This window comes from Nelumbo lutea, chromosome 5 (assembly GCF_056320005.1).
Source record: "Nelumbo lutea isolate HS-2025 chromosome 5, American lotus-T2T, whole genome shotgun sequence".
In the NCBI taxonomy this organism is placed as follows: Eukaryota; Viridiplantae; Streptophyta; class Magnoliopsida; order Proteales; family Nelumbonaceae; genus Nelumbo; species Nelumbo lutea.
The window spans coordinates 49,740,538-49,763,788 of record NC_142688.1 but is presented as its reverse complement, the minus strand read 5'-3'; the positions used below and the strand labels follow the sequence as shown (position 1 = coordinate 49,763,788).

Sequence of the window (23,251 nt, the reverse complement as noted above, 5' to 3'; positions counted from 1 at the left end):
GACACATTTTTTTATTATGTTACCTAAACCAATTTATTGCAAAAAAAACAGAAAAAACATTGACTTGGTCAAGAACCAAATGAGGGCCTTACCAATAGAACCACTAACCTATTTAACTAGGAGAATGGGCTATGGTTAATAAATTCATTTTTTTGGTATTTTAGCTATTTCAATTTTTACTAACAGTAATTCTCATTTTTTCAAATATATTTTTGTTTAATACAAAGAGTATATAATATTAATACATGTTCAAAAATTTCCATAAATTTTATAAAAAAATCTACATTTTTATTTTTTATTATTTAATATATGACATAATAAAAATTACTTATTTAACAAGAGGAAATGCAATTCTAATATATTGTTTGGTATTGGTTTTTAATATTGGGGTCAAATCAATTTATTAGATTGATTAGCCGACCATCCAATTCAAGATTGTAGGTTCATTTACCACCAAACCACCTGCCTACGATGGCCTAGCTAATTAAATCATGGCACCATTTGACATGGTTAGTGGAGTCATGTGTTAGACATTAATGCTTTATTTTTCCTAATTTTTATCCATTTTCCATCATTAATGAAAACAATTCTCATTTATCACATTTTTTTATATGATGAATATATAATATCATAGAATATACTCAAAATTATCTATAATTTTGTGTATTTTATTATTTAATTATGACATCTTGTGTTGATCCATTTGATATGGACAATTGAACTATTAATCCACCACTTGGATGGAAAAACCATTTTGCTTTTTTGGTTGATTTTAAAACTTGTGTTCCATTTTCATCATTAATAAAATAATTCTTATTTTCATATTTATTATTGTTTAATATTATGAATATATAACATTAGACTTGTATCAAAATGCTTTACACAAAGCTTATATTTTTTCTTTGAGTTTCTATATTTTTTTAATATTATTTCTTATTTATGACATCATAGATTGACCCATTTGACCTAGAAGATTAGATTGTTAACCTACCATCTAGATATGAAATTGGTTTCATTTTCAGATTGGTTTTAAATTTTGCATTTAATTTATATTTCTAATAAAATAATTATTATTCATCATACTTATTTTTATTTATATGATTAATATATAATATTATAGATGTGCCTAAATTATTTTGTATTTTTGTATTATTTTATTTTAAAATTTTTATTTTTAATTATACATCATGAGTTAACCCATTTGAGCTAAAAGGTTAAACCACTAATCCACCCCCTAGATAGGAAAATTGTTTCATTTCCCATCGGTTTTAAGTTCTATATTTCTTGTCCATCATTAATAAAATTATGTCTATCTTATTGTACTTATTTTTTAATATGACAAATATATAATAATAGAAATGTATCCAAAAGTTTCAAATTTTCTTTATTTTCTATATTTTTATTAATTATTTATGATATCATGAAATTATCCATTTTACCCAAATGGTTGAACTACTTACTTGCCACGTAGATGGAAAAATATGATTTCATTTATAGGTTTATTTTAAAAATATAAAATTTCATTATATTAATAACTATTTTGTATTGGTTTATTAGTGGAATTTAATGATGAGAAATGAGAGTAAAAATGTTCAATTGAGAGAGAGAGAGAGAGAGAGAGAGAGAATGTGATTTATGTAATGACTTAAATGTGAGACTTGAGAGTTAATAATTGAATGCACTTAATAATATTATTTTAATTGCACTTTCTACTTAAATCTTGTATTCCGTTTTCATCATTAATAAAAGTAATTATTGTTGTCATATTCAATATTATGAATATATAACAGTAGAATTGTATCAAAGTGTTTTATACAAAAGCTTATATTTTTCTTTGAGATTCTATACATTTTTTATTATTTATTACTTAGTTATGACATCATAGATTAGCCCATTTTACTTGGAAGATTAGATCATTGACCTATCACCTAGATATGAAAATGGTTTCATTTTCAAGTTGGTTTTAAAATTTGTATTTTATTTATATCACTAATTAAATAATTATTATTCATCATACTTATTTTTTTTTTGTTTATATGATTAAGATATAATATTATAGACGTAGGGGTGAGCATTTGGTTTATTCGATTAAAAACCAAACTGAATAAATTGAAAAAAATTTAAAACCAAATTAAAAAATAAAAATAAATTGAAACCAAATAATAGAAAAACCAAAATTTTCGATTTGGCTTTTAGTTATTTTGATTAAAACCAAATTTTAATAATGTATATACTATATTATATACATTATAACATATAATATTTAATATATATTATGAAAGTAAATTTCATTATATTATATATTAATATATAAATAATATTATATATTATATATTATATATTGCATATGATATACAAAAGTTCAGTTTATTTGGTTAACCAAATTTCTAATTCTAAAAACCGAATTAACCAAAACCCTAAAAAAACAAACCAAAATTTTTGGTTTGGTTTTAACTGAATTATGCTCACCCTATAATAGATGTGCCCAACATTGTTTTGTATTTTTATATGTTTTGTATTTTTATATGTTTTTAATTTTAATTCTTATTATTTAATTATGACATTATAGATTAACCTAAACTGTTGAATTGCTAATCCACTATCTGAATGGAAAAATAGTTTTACTTCCTATACAATTTTAAAATTTGAATTCTATTTCCTAGACAAAAACTTGATAAAAATATATTTTAATATTCTACTAATGTTATTTATTAGTCATTTTCATTGTTTAGTGTTTTTGTTATTTTATAATGTTTTCTATGATTTTATTGTTTAATAGTATTTTAAATTTTTATCAATATTATTTATTTTTTAATTTCTTATTTTATCGTTTTTATTATTTTATAATATTATTTATAATATCATAATATTTTAATCATTTTCGTTTATTGCCATTTAAATAAAAATTTTTTAATCCTATATGGTTCATATTAGAAAAATTCCACGAAAAGCTTTCAAAACCTTTTTGGAGGTTTTTCTTTTTTCTTCCATATCGTCGTCCCTCGTATCTAAACATGCCTACCGAATTGACTCGGTAACTCGGCTGCGAACTCAATTGCGTTGGCATCAAGAGTCAAGACTATTGAGAAGAAAGCCAAACAGGGATGTATCTTAGGATCGAGATAAAATCTGTACCGTCAACAGGTGCTAAAACGTGCCCACTGATTCACTGATTTCCAGTAATCCGAGCACGAACTCGATTGCATTGGCAACTTGCTTCGAAATAAGGGGTGTTCTTTTTCTTTTTCTTTTTAACCAAACCGGTACTATAATCGAAACCGAATCGAAACCGAATCGAAACCAATTGATTAATCAGTTAATTATCAATTTTTTAGTTTTTTAAAATTTAAAATATATATTATAAAAATATATAAATATATAATAAAAAATTATAAATATATATAAAATATTATATTTTAAATAATAAATAATATATCATATATTATAAATATATATTTATTGATTTATAATATATAAAAAATAAAAATATATATAAAATATATAGAAATATATATATATATATATATATACCGATCGATTTGATTAACTGCTAATTTTCTATATTGAGTTAACTGAAACCAAACTGATATTTTCGATTTTTAAAAACACCGAATTCAAACCGAACCGATTCGATTAATCAATTTTTTGGTTCGATTTCAGTTTTTCGATTTTTTTCTCACCCATTCGAGAGTGGAGACTGTTGAAAAGGAAACCAAAAAAAAAACACCAAAGGGATTGTATCTTACGATCGAGATAAAATCTGAACCGTCAATAAGTGCATCATCTGTTCAAAGACAAATCTGAACCATCTATGCAGGTTGAAGAGGTGTAAAGCCGTGATGCAGCGGCATGTACGAGACCGGATCTGCTCCTTACATATGGCGCCTCACACCAACCTCACAGGTACATCTCACCGTGCATTGGAAGCATGTCGTTGTGAGGCGCCCTGTGTGAGGAGCAGATTCCAATTCTTCACTAGAAGCGTTGTCTGAGCCTTCCCCTTTTCTCGTTTCATTTCCTGTGCTCTGTTCGAACAAAGAGCCGGAGAAAATTCTACAACGATGGGTAAGAGACCATCTTCCTCTCTTTCTCTTATTGAATCTCTTATTTTCTCTCTGTTGTCACACTTCCAGTTGAATGATTTTTGCTTGTATATTTTTTCCAGTTTTTTTTGTTCATGCCTCTGAGTTTCTTTTTTGATTGCTTGATTGATTCTGAGCTTGATTTCAGTCTAAATTCTAGCTCCTGATCTTACGGGTTCTATCTTCTTTTTACCATTTATACGAGCAAATTATTTTTGTTTTTTTTAATGAAAGTGGACTATGCTGGTGATTTTATTTTATTTTATTTTATTTTTAATTTGGATATGAAAGCGAAGGATACATGCAAACGGGGATGGACACCAATACCTTACAATTTGAAAGAAAGATTTAAGAGTTTGTGCTTTTCTAAAGTTTTTTTTTTCTTTGCTGATTTTATCAAGTGATTAGAAGGGTATTTGGAAATTTAGATGGATGCTTGTATTATTCTGTTTATGGGATTTCTGTGTTTGAGACAAATTGACTTCCTTATTTGCTTTCACTGTAATTGGGTTTGTTTTAACTTGTGTCTGGTTCCAGATATCGATGAAGAGATCCGGTCAAGCATCCAGTCACTGCAGTTGGACTCCGCACTCTGCAGGTAATCCTATAACTTTTATGACCCAGTTGGTTATCTTTCATATAGAAAGTGTAGACATTTTTTTTTTCTGCATTGATGTATTTTGTTTTCTAATTGTGAATGCTTTGCATTTCTGCAGAAGATAATAATGAAGTGACGGCTCCACAGCATGTAAAGCTGGAAGAGGTTGAACAACCAGATAAAATGGAAGAAGGTAGGAGGTGGTACTCCGAGATAGCTTGAGAAAATATGATAATGTATATCAGAATTAGGTTTATACAGGCGAATTTGCATTTTGAATTAATATAGTTGAAAAATTGCCATAGCTGACGGTTTAGTTTAACATCATGATTTCATTTGTATAAAGCTATTTGCGAATAACCAACATTTCAGTAAGTTTACTTTGGGGCTGTTTGGCAAGTCTTGCTATGTAGATCTTTCAATAGACCAGTAGACAAGAAGATGCACTGAGCTTTCAATAGCCCAGTAGACGAGAAGATGCACTGATCTTTCAGTCTTTTCACATGCTCATTTTCGGGCCTTTTGGTCTACATGATGCCAAATGGGAAAGGACCATTTTTTGATCTTTTATACTTTCCACAGACCAAAAGACGCACCGAAAACACACACCAAACATCACCTTTGTTATCTTTTTAAGTTCCTATTATCAATTTGGTATATCCTGATTGTTTACTGGCTATCAAAATGTTCTTCTGGAGTCCTTTTCCCTGAAGTTGGTGCCACACTCCTTTTTTACCCCTTTATTTATTCTAATGCCAAACACTGACCTTTTCTTTGTTTTTTTAATGTCATTATTGTTTCAATTTTCAATATGGCAACAAGAATGGTAAACTAGAGGAGTATCTTCTGCATGGATGATTGCCTTTATGCAGTACTTATTGATATTGAGACAACTTCCTCATTAGATATGCTTGTTGAGAAATCCTTTCCAGGAGATGGAATACTGGATGGCTTATGACACAAAATCAAAAGTTATGGGTTTAATTTTCCTAATTTATGGCATTTTTTATATGGTTGTTTGTTTGTGCAAAAAGCAAATGCGTGTTTTCATGATACCTCTTTCCCAATTGGCCTTTTCCATCCGTCTCTATTGTGGTTTAGATGACTGAGTAGTCATCTACATAATGGTTGGGCAAGTCAATGGTGTAGCCAACTATGATAGTCTTATCTGTGAAAGATAAGTCTTTCATGCTGTGATTTTGGAAGTTGATTCAACCATAGATCTTTTTCTTGACTTTTTCTTGCTGGTTGCTGGACGGTATATTCAGTTCCATAATGAAAGATTGGCTCAAAATATGAGCTATGAGATTGGCCAAGTCAACTGCTGATAACCTTTCTAACAGGTAAGTGCAGAGGGATGGCCTGGCGTGGGGATCTCATTTGAGTGATTTTTTTTGTGCATTTTGTATATGGTCTTTTTGTTTTTTAGGTTGGGATTGATCTGGTCAGCTCTATTTTTGAAATTTCTAATCTGGGGCTTTGTATGCATGCTTGCATTAACTTTTGATATTAATTCCATTTATTATTTACAAAGAAGTTATTAACTGTGAGGTCTTATTTTAGATTGCTAAAGAAATGGATAATACAGAAGTGGTGATGCTGGACCACTAGATTTGTAGTTCATAGTTCCTCCATTGCTGCCACATCAATGGCAGGAACCTTATTATCATAGCATCTAATGTAATATAGAAGTATACCCTCTAAAATTCTCTATTTTTTGGCTAATTGCAGATTTGAAGGATGAGGTCCAGGAAAACATGAAGCCAGTGAAGGAGCCTAAAGGTGCCATATTCATATTATATTTTCTTCTTTCTTCCTTCTTTACAATTTAAGTTTGTGTTTCTTGTTTGATATTGCTCATGATTTTTTTTTTCTATGCTGCATATTCTGTTGAAATATCAATGAAAGATAAGGAAATGACTTCTCCTGAAGAGGATGTTGAAGAATCAGATGAAAAGGAAGAAAACAAGAACCGACACCTAAATGTTGTGTTTATCGGTCATGTTGGTATGTTTTCATAAATGCAGACCTAATATTCATTGAATATCGAATATTTCTTGCTTAGCTTTGAGGTTCCTTGTCTTAGTGTCATGTTTGTGGATGTCTATATATATATATTTCCTTTATTTACCTCTTTTATGCCTGAACCTAGTTTTTATGGAGTAATTACACCATGTTCAGGCAACGAGATCTAAATTATGGATGGGGGTAATTGACATAGAATTTGAAGTTCAGCCAATTTCATGGAAATAATCACATAAGATCTAATTGGTTTAGATTTCTGCTTCTTTGTTGTTATTGTCGGTGGTGTGTGTTACCAACTTGATAATTAATCATATGATTCCCATGGAAGTGGTTTGGTTAGACAGCGTTTAATTCTTTAAATCTTATTTCTCTATTAATTTCTAGGACATGTGGTTTTTTATTGTTGGGGTATAACATCTTTGAATGTGCTATTTCTTTCTTTTGACTTCCATGAATTTTAGGGATATTCTATTTCAGCTTCTATTCGCTAGTTTGTTGCAGTTGGAAATCTAATGTTGTTGAGTGGCTTTAGGGTAGACACTTGGGTGGCCTGATGCTAAATGGTCTTCATCAAGCTGGAATGGCTTGTTAATTGAAGGCAATTGCCAAATTGATGTAAGCTGGATGTCCATGCTTGAGGAGGTTCCTGGTCTTTCAGATTTACACCTAGAGAAGTTAAGTCAATTACATATCATTTAGGTGGATTCTATGGTACTTTGCTCAAAGGATGAATCGAAGACGGATTAGAGTGAGGGTACTGGGTCCAATGGGTGAACAACAAAGATTATGCTTCTTCATTGTATTAAATGATTGCCAGCTTATGATATTCTTTTATTGTTTCCTGTTGGTTATTGGCAACAGGACTTTTTCATTTTATCATCTTTAATAAAATGCTTTCATCATTGGTTGTTGATGAGAAAAATGCCAAATGACCTTTGGACTCATCAATGATCCATAATGATAAATCCAGCTTACTGCAAAAGATAGCTACCGGGTAGTCCAGACCTTTATATTGATTTTGTTTACAGCACAGGGGGTTGTGCCCATGGACTAAGGTCTAGGGGTGATCATGGCCTAGTCTGGGCTTTGGCCCTATGACTTTAAATACATTATATTTTAATATATCTATATCTATATCTATCTATCTATCTATCTTATATATATATATTATATGCCATACAATATTTGTATAAAATATATGTTATAATTTATATAATAAAACTATTATATATATATATCCACTTCTTTTGTCAACTAAAAAAAGATCAATGTTTTGATGCATTAATTAAATGTCAATGCTCCTAAAATGGAGCTTCTCACAAGACTTGCTAGAATGCAATGCTAAGAGAAAGAAACTATTATGGCATTGTGTAAGGGCTGCAATATTTTGGAGCATTTGGGGGAAAGAAAGGAAAGAATTTTTGATAATAAGGAGGTGGGGGTAGATCTTTTGATTTAGCTGATCAAGGATGGCCATGGCCCATTGGGTATTAATTTGTGAAGAGTTCAAAGGTATTAAAATGGATGATCTCTTAATATGACGGAAACCTGGGATGATTTTAAAATGGGACGACCTAGGAGACTGATTGATTGATTCCCACCCCAAGTAGGCAGTCCAGGTGAATCAAGGGTAGGAGGTTTTGTAAGGGATGCAGTGGGTACTATAAAGTTAAGATGCTGAGGAGCAGTTGGTGTTGGAAGTTCATTGAGGGCTGAATTGTTGGCGGTGATACAAGGACTAAAACTTTTGGCATTTCAGAATTAGTTGGGGGGACTGTTGAAGGTGATTGCAAGGTGGACATTTCTTGGCTCAACTCTGAGTAAGAACCTGCTTGGAAGTTCAGGGTCCTGGTCAGGGAAGAAGCCTGAACAGCTTGTTCAATTGAGTCCCAAGATTGGCTAATTCCCTTGCCAATAGTCTAGTCAGGGCTGTGTTAATTTTCAAGGGTGTGTTTGGAGAATGCATGGACTATGGGTCCAATTTTAATATGCTAATTGAAATTTGCATGTGTGTGAGCAGCTCTTAGCTGTTGTTGTAATCTCCCTACCATCTAGTCTGGACTGTATTGGGTCTTTTTCTTCTTTTAGTGCATTTCTGTTATTTGTTAAAGAGATGGTAATAAGAGAGACAAGACCCAACCTTTCTTAAGGGTTTTGAAGGGACTATTACAAGGAGTCAAAGATGCACCAAGAGGTTGAAATTACAAACATTTCAAAAGGTGATAAGGTCATATATTCACCCCTGGGCCTGGTGCCCCACAATCTGTGTTCTGGTTACCCTTGGGAATCAGCAAGTCCTGGCAGACCTTGGTCTCCAAGTAAAAGTTATATGCCAAATTTCTTTTTGGATATATATATATATATATATATACCCCTCCCCTTCCCCTTAATCTCCCCAACCCTGGTGGCAGCGAAATTTGAGCCCTACAATGGAGCCACCACCAGTTGGCGGTTATATGCCAATGTTTTTGCTGCTATAATCAGTTTTCTTAGGATTCAAGGGCCTCCATTCTGAGAAGAGCCACACGATTACAAACTGACAGCCCTCTTCAATAATCAAATTAGTCTACACAGATGAAGAAGCCAGTTTCAGCCCCTTAAGACATGCAAGTATCCATTTTTGGGAGGATTATTGTTTTGGGATCTTTGCCTTGGGATTTTTGTTTTGTTTAGCCATGTTGACAAGACAATTGATGACTTATCCCATCTTCATAATAGCATGATTGTGTGGGACTCCCTCAGGCATGGAGATTGAGTGCCTTAAAACTTTCCAATTACTATCATTTTGGGGATCAACAAGATAAATTGACATGGAGATTGATCCAAAAGGAAGGGACCTTCTTTTGCGTTTCTTGGGGAGAGGAGCATTTTTTTTTTTGGTCCATAACAATTATGGCATTTATATTTTATTTGTATTGTATTTGTATTAGTTACAACCAATTCTTTGTTATACCATCATGTTAATTAATTTGTTTGTATATCTGTTTGTCACTCTAGGGTCACAAGAGTTATGTTCCGAACATGATCAGTGGAGCATCTCAAGCTGATATTGGTGTTCTGGTAAGCTAATGGTGTGATGTTTTTCTTTTATAATGTGTTAAAGTTTTTGGATGAGTATTTGAATTTCATTACTTATTTTCAACTATAAATGTTTCTTCTGTGATATTTAGGTAACATCTGCACGGAAGGGAGAATTTGAAACTGGGTATGAAAAGGGTGGACAGACTCGTGAACATGTCCAACTTGCAAAGACCTTAGGTGTTTCTAAGTTGCTCATTGTTGTCAACAAAATGGATGATCCTACTGTAAGATGGTCAAAAGTGAGGTGCTTTACAGGAACTTTGTTTGCTCTGCATTTTTTAGGTTTGAGTAATTTGTAATATTTCCAAATTTATTGCTTTCCCAGGTATGATGAAATAAAGTCAAAGATGATACCTTTCCTAAAATCGTCAGGTTACAATGTGAAGAAAGGTAATGGGGGGTCCTTTATTGTTTGTTCAGCTACCATTGACATGGTTATTATTTTGACTTTCAAAAACATCCAATTTCACTTATAGGTTAGAACAAAGGAGTCACCATCAGATCCATGTGTAACCATACTAGGTCCTATGTCCACCTGTTCCAAGTCTTATGATGTGTGGATCTGGATATAGCTTATTTTGTCCACATACTTCAACTTTCCTCTGGTATTTTTTATTTCAACTATAATTGTTATCTAAATTTTCAGTTTCTAGTCTTCCTAGCATTTTTTTTTAGATCAGCAAGAAAATAAATGGTAGCCTTCTCCCTTGAGTAGGATTCAAATACATGTCTCTCTGATAACCCCTTTTCCAGCCAATGAAACCACTAATGAGCTTGCAGTTTTATGGGCCCACCTGAAAAAGGTTTTCAGACTGATTTCAAAAACCTTGCCTCGCTAATAGCTGACAAATTTATCCATGCAACAAATACATCTCCCCTCAGCCATCCTATTACCTTGTGGTAATCCCCTTTAATTTCCATATTGGGGTAACTAATTGAGACAATCTATATCAACCCCTGAAGAAGAGCTAACGCCTTAACCCAGATTGAAGTCCCTCATCAATTGGGCCTGAATTGACCATTAGGATACCACCATCTTGGTTCTATAAGGCCCAATAGAGTCCTTTCCCACAATCATCATCATCATCATTTTCTTTTGGATTTTGGAGTGAAGGACAAAAATATTCGTGGGACTTTATTTTAAAACATATGCAGCTATGATGTTGAATATAATTGGTCTTTACTATTTAGTCTTTACCTTGTAACATGTGTGGCCATATGCTGATTGTTTGTGACAATTGTTAAGGTATTAAATGCTTGTGATAGTTAAGCTATTTCTTGTCTGTGCAGATGTTCAATTTCTCCCGATATCTGGTCTTATTGGCTCTAACATGAAAACAAGGGTGGAAAAGGGTGTATGCTCATGGTGGAATGGACCGTGCCTTTTTGAAGCTCTTGATGCCATAAAAGTCCCACCACGTGATCCTTGTTGAAAGCTGTTATTTGCCTAAGTATAGTACCGCAGGGGTACTATTGTATTTTTACCCTTATATTTTTTTAGTTGCTGTCGCCCTAGTATATATAACAAATAGCTGGCGCCGCCAGCATGCTTTTGACTCTCAAATCTTTCTCCTCTCTTCTTTCTTCCTCTCTTCTTTTCTTCTTTTCTCCTACATCACTGCACTGATAACATGGTATCAGAGCCAGACCATTAGATCTGAAAAGGAGAGATCGCCCAGACTTCCAGATTTGCCGCCACCATCTACAGTTCGAGTGATTGAAGATCTGCCGCCATCATCTACAGTTCTCACGCCTGAAGTAATCTCTCTCTTTCCTTTTTTTTTTTCCTGGTCGTGCGCCAGGGCAGAACCTGTATTAGGTCTGCTGATTGGATGTGAGGTGACCAGCACCTCTGTATTTCCTTTTTTGTGGGGTTGACTGACCCATGAAAAATTTTGTAGGTCGGTGAAGACCTTTTATGTGCTGTGGTAGCAGCTTTTATGCTGAACCGTAAGGTCAAGGTGACCTGTACTTGCTGTAATAGCATCCATATTTGATGCGTAGATCAAGAATTGACTTGTCTGCCCTGTAACAGCACTGGTGTTTATCAAAAAGGGGGCCTGTTGGTGCTGTAACAGCACCTGTGCTTTTCAAAAAATGGGGGTAACAGCACCTGGTGTTATCAAAAAGGGGTTGTGTTTCAGAAGAAAAAAGGGGGGCTCCCTTTCTCCCTTGGTGTTAGCCTTTTTTTTTTTTAAGTTTTGCCCCACTCTTAAGAGTCTTTTTTGAATCAGTAATCATGAGCGGTGAAGATTCTACTACGTCCGGTGTTTCCTCAATGCAGAATGGAATGAGTGGGGGTGTGGACCTATCATTTCCCATGGCTGTTATTCCTCTCGACGGTTTAAATTTTTTGGAATGGTTAAGAGGGATCAAGTTGTATATTACTGCAAGGGGAAAGATAGGTTATATAAATGGGAGAATCAAAGAACCCAATTCTGGGAGTGCTGAATATGACAGATGGAACCAGGAAAACAACATGGTCATGTCCTGGCTTTTAGTGTCTATGCAACCCTAAATAAGAAGGAACTTTATGTGGGTTGAAACGGCAAATGAAATTTGGGAATATGCAAAATCAACCTATTCTGAGCTGCGTCACTATGCAAAGATTTATCAATTACAGGCAGAATCATCCACTTGTAAACAGGGGGAGAGGTGTCTTTCTGTGTACTACTCAGACTTGACTTCTGTCTGGAAGGAGTTAGATCATTATCAGAGTGTGGACTGGAAGTGTGATAGAGATGCAAAATTATACAAGAAACTTGTATCTCAGCAGAGAGTGTTTGCTTTTCTACATGGCTTGAATCCTGCATATGAATCTATCAAAGTTCAGATCCTAGGTAGCAAGGATCTTCCCTCCGTCCAGGAAGTTTATGCTCTTGTACAATTAGAAAAAAGTAGAAGTAACTTGATGAACAGTTCTAGAGGGGATGTAGTTGGGTTGGCAGCAAAATGAAGTGTGATTACAGGTGGTGGGAATACCTTTAAGAGGGTGGACTCTCAAAAAAGGGTGGATGACAAAGACAAACTGTGGTGTACTCATTGCCAGAAACCCTGACACACCCAAGATACATGCTGGGATCTTCATGGGAAGCCAAAATGGGCTCAAGATTTGAATAAGAAGCAAGGTTCAGATCTGAATAAAAAGTCAGGACATGCTAAGTACAAAAAAGAACACTGTGGCAAACATGGCCTCTCAGGAAAATCAGCCCCCCATTACTAATGTGACACCGACTAACGTCTTTGGATCTGACCCAAGGGAGGATATTATTAATTCCTTCCGTGACCATTTAGAGCTATATGGTAGAGCAATTCATCAGATGGATGTTCCTCCCTTAACTTCATTTGTGTCTACATCAGGTAACTCTGCCACAACTTTCCATGCTGCATCTCATGCCCCCTGACACTCCTTGGATTATTGATTTTGGAGCGTCTAAACACATGATCGGTACGTCCTCTTACTTTCAAACCTATCACCTCATTTCTGGAAGAGACAATGTGAGACTAGCTGATGGATCATACACTACCATAGCTGGTCAAGGAACCATTTCTTTTCCTTTTGGCCTTACCTTCTCTGATGTTTTACATGTCCCAAAATTTCCCATTAATTTGTTTTTTGTTAGTAGTATTACTAATTCCTTAAAGTGCTCAGTAACATTTTTCCCTTCTTACTATGTGATCTAGGATCTGGCCTCGGGGAAGACGATTGGTAGAGGATGTATGGTGGATGGACTTTACATGTTGGAGAATAAGGCTGGTCTTCAAATCACAAAGTCTAATAGTTAGTCCTGTAAGAGTCAGGTCTATTTATGGCATTGTCGTCTTGGTCATTTATCTTTTGAGTCTTTAAAATGGTGTTTCCAGAGTTGTTTAAGCTAGTGTTAGTTTCAGATTTTTCTTGTCAAACATGCCAATTGAGTAAGCAGTGTAGAAATCATTTTCCTTCAAAGAATAATAAATTTGAATTTCCTTTCCACATTGTTCATTATGATGTGTGGGGCCTTGTTACTTTACCATCTGAGAGTGGCTATAAGTATTTTATTACCATTATCGATGATTATTCTAGATATACATGGGTATATCCCATGCGAACCAGGGATGAAGTACCAAAAATTATCCGAGATTTTCAGCAGATAATCTTCACCCAATTTCGATCTAAAATCCAAATCTTTCAATTAGATAATGCCAAAGAGTATTTTCATAGTGATCTCATGGATTTTTTTGCTTCACGTGGTTCACTTCACCGTAGCTCTTGTGCCCGAACACCACAACAAAATGGTGTTGTCCTAATCCATATGAATGTATCGAAACGATTTTGGCTTGAGGTTGTCCTTTGTATTACCTATCTCATCAATCGTATGCCCTCTCGTTGGTTAGAGTGCAAAGCCCCACATCAACTTTTTTTTTCCTAAGGCTCCCCTTCTTTCCATTCCTCCTCGTGTGTTTGGTTGTTGTTTTCTCCAAAATCTGCCACCCACTCGTGGAAAATTAGACCCTCGTGCTATTCCTTGCATCTTATTGGGGTATTCTTTCACTCAAAAGGGATACCGTTGTTTTGATCATGTTTCTCGGAAGTTTTATGTTTCCATGGACGTCTCTTTCTCTAAGAGTGAGCCTTTTTCCCTCTTTCTAATCCTCCTCCTTTTCGTGTCTTTTTTCGTCGTCACAAAGGCCAACCAAGTTCAAGAGCTGTGGAGAACCTAGAAGCTATGCCTCCAATGCCATCAAACTCTCTGGGGTGGATCATACTCACTCAGGTATCTTGGTTCCTATTGATGTCCTTGACCCTATTGCTATTGATACCTTTGTTGCTAATGACCTTGACCTTCCCATTGCTCACAAGAAAGGTATTGGATCTTGCAATACTAAACAACCCATTTCCCACTTTGTTTCCTATGAAAACATCACCTTCTTTTTGGGCCTTTCTCACTTCCATTGACAGTGTTCCTATCCCTAAGAATGTGGCAGAAGTTCTTTTAGTGCCTGAATGGATAGATGCTATGAAGGAAGAAATTAATGCTCTACATAAAAATGGCACATGGGAACTAGTAGATCTTCCTAAGGGAAAGGACCTAGTTGGATGTAAATGGGTGTTCACAGTCAAACATAGGGCTGATGGCATGGTGGAGTGGTATAAAGCTCGTTTAGTGGCAAAGGGGTTTACACGAATGTATGGAGTTGATTATGCAGAGACTTTTGCACACGCTGCCAAGATGAACTCCATTAGAGTCATTTTCTCCCTTGCTGATCTTGACTAGGATCTACATCAGCTTGATATCAAGAATGCATTTTTGAATGGTGACCTTGAAGAGGAAGTTTACATGGTACAACCCCTTGGTTTTTGGGCTCAAGGTAATGAATAGAAAGTGTGCAGGTTAAAGAAATCATTATATGGGCTGAAACAATTACTGAGAGACTGGTTTATCCGGTTCCATGCAGCGGTTCAGCAAAAAGGATACAAGCAGTGTCAATCTAATCACACATTATTTGTGAAAAAAGGGGAAGGAAAAATTTCTGCTCTGATAGTATATGTTGATGATATAATTATCACTGGCGATTGAAAGGATTAAATCCAAAAGTTGAAGACTTTTCTTGCTACACAGTTTGAAGTAAAGGATCTAGGTCCTCTAAGGTACTTCCTTGGAATTGAAGTTGCCTGCTCACAAAAGGGTATCTTCATTTCCCAAAGGAAATATGTCCTAAATCTACTCTAGGATACAGGAAAATTGGGAATGAAGCTAGTTGATTCCCCTATTGATCCTAACCACAAATTAGGTGACTGCCAAGGTGAACCCATCAAGGATGTGAAACAGTTTCAGAGACTTATAAGAAGATTGTTATATCTTTCTATGACCCGCCCCGACATAACTTATGCAATCGGTGTTAGCCAGTTCATGCATACTCCCAAGACCACTCACCTTGAAGCAGCAGAAAGAGTTCTCAGATATTTTAAGAAGTTCCCAAGTGCATGCTTGTTGTTTCAAAAGCACGGGCATTTGTACACTGATGCAAATTGGGCAAGATCCCTGAATGACAGAAAGTCAACTAGTGGCTATTGTATCTTCATAAGAGGAAATCTAGTTACCTGGAGAAGCAAAAAGTAGAATGTGGTAGATAGATCCAGTGCTGAAGCTGAATATCGGGCAATGGCTCATGGAGTGGCTTAAATTATGTGGCTAAAGAATCTGTTGAGTGAGTTGAGTTTTCCAATGTACAGACCTATGACCCTATTCAGTGATAACAAAGCAGGTAATCTAGTGCTACATGATAGAACTAAACACATCAAAGTCGACAAACACTTTATCAGAGAAAAGGTTGTCACAGGGGAAGTGTGTACTCCTTATGTCAGCTTTGAGGATCAACTTGCAGACATCTTTACAAAAGGGCTACACTACTCACGGCATCATGATTTATGTGACAAGTTGGGCATGATTGACATCTATGTCCCAACTTGAGGGGGAGTGTTGAAAGCTGTTATTTTCCTAAGTATAGTACCGTAGGGGTACTATTGTATTTTTACCCTTTTACTTTTTTAGTTGCTGTCGCCCTAGTATATATATAACAAATAGTTGGCACCGCCAGCATGCTTTTGACTCTCAAAAATTTCTCCTCTCTTCTTCTCTCTCTTCTTTCTTCCTCTCTTCTTTTCTTCTATTCTCCTACATCACTGCACTGATAACAATCCTAAAGGTCCATTTAGGTATGAAATATAATTTATATAGTTTATTGATTAGTCTTTGTACTATAGTTGTCAAATCCTTACAATTTACAGTATGATTCACAAACCACTCAAGGGTTTGGGTTCAATTATTATGACTCGATCCTTTTCTGAAAAAATCATATGATGGTTAAATGTTACAATATCGTATGCACAATATAAAGTTTGTCAAAAGTACGGTCTCTTCTTTCATTGTTTTGCTGGTTATGTAGATGCTCTCTCTTTTGATTCATTTCCTAATTGATAGTGCTTTTGCTCAATTATTTATTGTTCCATTATTCCCAAACTTGCAATGCAAGATACTTTGTTTTGATTCACTTTTTGACACTTACATTATTTTTCAGGTTCATTTCTTAACCAGCATAAAGTTGATTAGAAACTTGTATTTGTTGGACATCATGATAATTACAGCCAAGCTACCCTTATAACACTTTTGTGAAAATGTGGTCATGCTCAGAAAGGCATTGAAACATCCTAGAGGAGAATGAGAACAAACAACTTATAGTTCAAAATGTAAAACTGAGAATTTGTTTAGGGAAGAAATTTCTAAGACAGCCAATTAAAGGAACTTCATCCCTACTAATGATTACTCAAACCATTGTGATACCTAGAATTCCAAGAGTTAGCAGCCTCAAATGAGTCTTATGGAACTTTCACTAAAATGACCATTTGTCTACCAAAATCTAATCCTGAATCTTGACTCTGTGTCATACTTTATGTATTGGATGAAAGTAGGTGACAGACTTTTGGTGGATTTCCAAGGAGAGGAGAGTGTCCTTATTGGGAGGATACCTGGATAGAGAACCTATAATTTTCCATTATATAAATCATATTGGCTTATGGTTTTTGAATGCCATAAATTATGATTCTTCTCAGAGAAGCTCCAAACTCATTTTATCTAAGGCAGTGGTTTCTTCCTTACACAAGTTGCACTTGTCTCTCCCGAAAAAAATCTCTTATTATCTTTTCAGGCTTCTTTTTTACTTATGATGGAGGTGTTGAAACAGATAATAAGATAGGTATATTGGTGAAGGTGGGTTTAATTAAAATGTACACTTTTGCTAGAACTTTATCAATTCTTATTAGCACATAGACAGAACCTAAGATACTCGAGAGACTAGAAACATCACATTTTAGAGGCTATATCAAGCGTTGTATGCTGATACTATTAGCAATTTCTCATTAATTTCAAGCATTTAGCTTTTATTACGGTCTGTATTAAGACCAGAAACCCATTTGAAGCAATTGAATGCCTTTAGTGTTGTCCATAATACATATGGGATGTAGTGATCTCACACTATTCCATTCAAATGTGTGCTTCCCTAAGCATCCCCTCCTAACTCCCATGTACATTTCCAAAATAAAAAGGAAAGGGGAGAGGAGTCTGCCCACCTGATGCATTTGTCTGTTAGAAAGAATCCTTTGTATGGGACCTAGGGACAATCACCAAAACATATGTGATTATATATGCCCTTTCATGCACAATATCAATTAATGTTTTTTTTTTTTTGATAATTGAAATTTAATTCATTAATCAAGAGACAGATTTGTTACAAATAAGCCCAAAGAGAGGCTTGAGGTGCAGCCTCACTCTTAAGTATAAATATTAGAACTACATGAAAACAAGTAACCACTAGTAGAGAGATTATACACAATTACAAAGCTGCCCAGAACAGAGAATCCCTGTTAACCCTTTGTTTTGCAAGAGAATCAGCCATCTCATTAGCCAATCTTCTTACCAATTGGATCCTCACTATCATATTCCTTGTTAACCAAACCATCTTCTTAAGAAGATCTCTTAAACCCCAGACAGTCGAATCTGGATCCAGCAACCACCCCACAACAACCTGGGAATGACCTTCAATTATCAGCCTTTCTATTCCAAGTTGACTGGGTAGCTGAATCCCCTGTACAGCAGCTAGTAGCTCTGCTTTGGTAGAGTCTCCCCTCATCTCTCTCTCTCTCTCTCTCACACACACACACACACATACGTAATCTAGTGCTACATGATAGAACTAAACACATCAAAGTCGACAAACACTTTATCAGAGAAAAGGTTGTCACAGGGGAAGTGTGTACTCCTTATGTCAGCTTTGAGGATCAACTTGCAGACATCTTTACAAAAGGGCTACACTACTCACGGCATCATGATTTATGTGACAAGTTGGGCATGATTGACATCTATGTCCCAACTTGAGGGGGAGTGTTGAAAGCTGTTATTTTCCTAAGTATAGTACCGTAGGGGTACTATTGTATTTTTACCCTTTTACTTTTTTAGTTGCTGTCGCCCTAGTATATATATAACAAATAGTTGGCACCGCCAGCATGCTTTTGACTCTCAAAAATTTCTCCTCTCTTCTTCTCTCTCTTCTTTCTTCCTCTCTTCTTTTCTTCTATTCTCCTACATCACTGCACTGATAACAATCCTAAAGTTGCTGGTACCATGTTTTCTTGGTAGAAAAGTTGCTGAATAGAAGAGAGAAGGAAGAGAAGAGAGGAAGAAAGAAGAGAAGATTTGGAGTCAAAAAGTTGGGGCTGGCGGTATAGCATCCGGATGCTCCACATTTCTTGAACTCGGCTTGCTCTTATGTCAATGAAAGGAAACATGAAACAAGGGAGGATCAGGAATAGAAGGAAGGTGAACCTGAGCATGTTTCTCCTCAACCTTACTACAAAGCCCTAATGATCTCAATTTCACAGTTAAAAAGGGAGAGTATTGGAGTCCATAGAACGAGGAAGCTGGAGAGCATAAAGAGGAATAGGTTCAACAGGTATGCTAATGTAAATAGAAAACAAACGGCTGTGCCATTGAAGAGGCATGGAAATTAAAAAAAAAAAAAACCAAAGGACAAGGGGATAGCTCAATGGTGAGAGACCTTTGATCCGGATGGTTGAACTGCTGACCTGTTGACCTGGAGAAATAGTGGTTCAACCTCCAGGCTGGGTTTTAAAACATCGATTGCATGAGCATCTATAAAGTTGATAAATTGGAGATTACTACTTTTTTTTAGTGGGGAAGGGGTGTTAAAGAAGGTTCAAGGGATGTTTGTTTTTAATCAGTCCTCTATTCTTTATAAATCTGCGGGCCTTGTTGTAAAGATTGGTAGCTTCCTTGTTGAGATGGTAATCTTATGGCAGAACCTATTTAATTTTATGCTGATTCTCTATGAAGAATTTCAAAAGGGCCCATTGCTGCTTAGGTGTGCCCTTAGGGGGAAAACTTTTTGGCTGCTAAACTTAAAAGCTCATTCAAATGGATTCTCATCCAGCTAAGACTTCGGTTTACTCCCTTGATAGATTTATAGTGCCTACACAGGAGACAGGACCTTGTATAGGGGTCCTGAGGCCAGGAGTGCAGATTAAGGAATCCCAGTAAATGAATGATGTATTACACTTGACAAATTTTACTGCTATCTTAGATTTTTAATGCTTTGATTCTTGTTCCCTACTATTAAATCTAATGGCAGGGTTAACATAATAAATAAAATCAACTTGAATGTTGCTACTAATAAAGAACTATTGGCATTATTTATGAGTACATTGTCAGTTTCTTCTTCTAGTAACAATTTTGTGGTGCAGAATGCCAATTATTGACAAATTTAAAGACATGGGAACTGTTATTGACAATTTTGTAGTGCAGAACCGGTATCATTTGAGAGGGTGATAGCTTATTGGTCATGCCTAATAAGGTGTCCTCTTGTACCTAATCTTATTTTCTTCTCCAAAATCTTTGGTGCAATTTAAAAGTGACCGAAGAATTTACATGTTGATCTGCAGTCTCAAGTGAAGGTGCTTGGCATACACTGTGATGAAAATAAAGTAAATCGTGCAGGGCCTGGTGAGAATGTTCATGTAAAATTGTCTGGGATTGAAGAAGAGGATATATTATCTGGTTTTGTCCTATCAAGTGTTGGTAAGTCTTCCAGACATTCATAGAAATTTTATTTGTATTGTAAGTTAATTTTTTCTCATAATTTGTTTTTTCAATAGAGGCTCTTAACTTGTTGACCTTTGTGCAGCAAAACCAATAACTGCAGTTTCTGAGTTTGATGCACAATCGCAGATTCTTGAGCTGTTGGACAATGTATGCACACATAATTTAGTGGGAGGCATGCTTCCAGCAGTGTGATCTAGTTCATTGTTTTTACAATGTTTGTTAAGAATATGATGTATTACAATTAGTCATTGGAAAATTTGAATCTGTAAGTTGTGTCTGTGGGTGTTCCAGGCAATTTTTACTGCTGGTTACAAGGCAGTACTGCACATTCATGCTGTTGAGGAGTGTGAAATTGTGGAACTGCTGCAGAAAATTGATCCAAAGACAAGGAAACCCATGAAGAAGAAGGTCCTTTTTGTGAAGAATGGTGCTGTTGTTGTATGCCGCATTCAGGTCAATTCTATGAACTATGGATTTAGAAGTTGTGTTTGCTCGAGTCAGGATGGTAGTTGCTAAGTTGTTTTAATAGAATGTGTTTCACAGGTTAATAACTTGATTTGCATTGAGAAGTTCTCTGATTTTCCACAACTTGGAAGATTTACTCTTCGCACTGAAGGTAAGAAATAGGATGTTTATTTGTTCTATGGAGACACGCTACTTTGTATGTTGTGGTAGTTACTTGGGATAGTGTCTTGTACAGGAAAAACAGTTGCAGTTGGAAAAGTAACAGGTCTTCCAAGCACCAGACCGGCAGTTTTGGTGTAAAGAGTAAGGAGCAAATGCCCGATACGCTCTCCTGAACCGGTTTTGAAAAAATAAAAAAAAAAGTAAAAAAAACAGTACCGATACCGCTCGATATGCTCCTACCGGTGTACCAGGGGTATCAATAGTTAGAACCTTGTCTGGTTGTCACAGTTCTCTTAGCATAGATTTCAAAATTGAGAATCTATTGTTGATCTTTGTCTGTGCTTTCTGGCATCATGAGTGCTCACCACAATTGAGGGCGATATGATAGGAAGGGATATATGGCAACTCACCAACTACCAATATCCCTAGTTGAAGAAAGGAGGTAAAAACAAGACATAAATCATTGTATATTTTGAAAATTTGAAAGAAAAATGAAGGGAAAAAGAGTCACAAGTGCTTATTGGTGAAAAAGACCACCAAACGCCCAATATGAAATAAATGTTTATTTTTTCAAATAAATGCTCTCTTTTAAGCACTTATTTTTAACATAAGCACTTGCAAACATAGCCTAAAGCAGCTAAAGAATTTGCCTTGTTAAGCTTCAAAAGGCAACTGAAGAATTGTCATTCAAGTACACACTATGGAGAGACGAGAGAAACAGAAAATTGTGGGAAAGCTTTTGACAAAATTTGTGAAATTCCTTGAAAACTCTCTCAATTTTCTGTTTCTCTATTATTATCCATTATCCATCAATCCATACATAACCTTATTTTGTTGGTTTTGAGAAGGACCCAACATGTAGAACGGTTTAAATGGTTCAGTTTCGGTGCCGATTCAATTATATTTACAGTATCACCCAATACATTTTATATATAATATTTAATACCATATTAGGTTAGGATTGGATCAGCCTTAAATGGGTTCAAAGTTGAGGTAAATCTGCAAGGTCCCAACTGGCTGGTTGGTAGAGTATGTAGCGGAAACTTAGGGATCGAATCCTGCCTGCATGTCATCCAAACAGTGCCAAGTAGCTGTAATAATTTTTCTTCCTAGGATTAGGATTGGATAATTTCTGTATTTTAGGGATGAAGATCTTTGGTGAGTTATTGATGTACTCAGGTTTGGGGCAAGGCGGGCTACATCCTCCCCTGTACTGTTTACTTGGTATTGATGATTTTAATAGTAATATGTACATGCATTTGTACATGGCAGTATTTCTAAGATGAAACTATTTATAATTCATGGTTAGTTTTTGATAGTTACAAGTGGTCAGTTTCAAAGTCATATATGCCCTCTTTATGCCCATTTAATGTTTAGACAAGGGGGATAAAAAACGTCAAATGAAAATTTCAGAAAGAAGGGGCATTCACTCTTTTATAGGTAGTATAGATTTTAAGGTGGTCTCTCCTCCGTCTGGAGTAAAGTTTGGGGTTCTAAAAAAGAAAAAAAAAATCTTGCCTGCACCTGGGTTGGGGGGTTATGGGTTTGGGGATGAACTGCTTCTTGTGTTGTGTAACCTTGTGGAGAAAAAGAAAAAAAAGAAGGTGCAAGAAAGTGAATCAAAAGCTTTCCTACTAGTTGAACAAAATTGTTATAACAGTGCTCAAAAAAATAGTGAGGTACCTCCCCATATCACGTTGCCCTCTCCACGTGTCTCAATGTTCTCTCTCTTAATTTTCATACATGTGTAGCCATTTGGAGTCACCGTGTTGCATTTTCCATACCAATAGACAAGCTGAATCGGCATGTGAAGATCATCCCTATCCCACACCCTATTTTACTTTCACTCATAACATATCTTGGATGAATGACTTACTCAACGTTTTAGAATTATGAATGTTTTGGAAGATTACCTCTGCTGATAGGAAGATGAGAACAAGGTGAAAGGTGTCGTTAGGTTGAGAAGACCAATGAGAATTTTGTGCATAATAATTTATAATTGCGAAAATGAAAGAGAGGATAAGGGAAATTGAAGAATAGGTTAATAGGGGGTAACTCTTTAGAAAGTAATTTATACACAAGGAGAGAATTTAGGTGATTAAATAATATGGTGTGGAATTAGTTACCAAAAAAAGAATGGAATCAAAATGCATGGGATATGGTATAGGTGGTGGGATTAGGTG

The 23,251-nt window shown here is 35.3% G+C and overlaps 1 pseudogene across 1 annotated transcript; it reads left to right on the top strand.

Moving 5' to 3' along the window:
• The first annotated feature begins 3,960 nt into the window (after nucleotides 1-3,960).
• Nucleotides 3,961-21,647, top strand: LOC148852291 (uncharacterized; annotated as a pseudogene). Its single transcript, XR_016099813.1, has 17 exons — nucleotides 3,961-4,065; nucleotides 4,620-4,680; nucleotides 4,799-4,873; nucleotides 6,412-6,462; nucleotides 6,589-6,687; nucleotides 9,703-9,765; nucleotides 9,876-10,030; nucleotides 10,112-10,176; nucleotides 11,077-11,214; nucleotides 13,319-13,321; nucleotides 16,477-16,486; nucleotides 20,084-20,193; nucleotides 20,282-20,417; nucleotides 20,524-20,588; nucleotides 20,733-20,894; nucleotides 20,985-21,057; nucleotides 21,142-21,647. The product of XR_016099813.1 is annotated as an uncharacterized LOC148852291 (transcript).
• The last annotated feature ends 1,604 nt before the right edge of the window (nucleotides 21,648-23,251 follow it).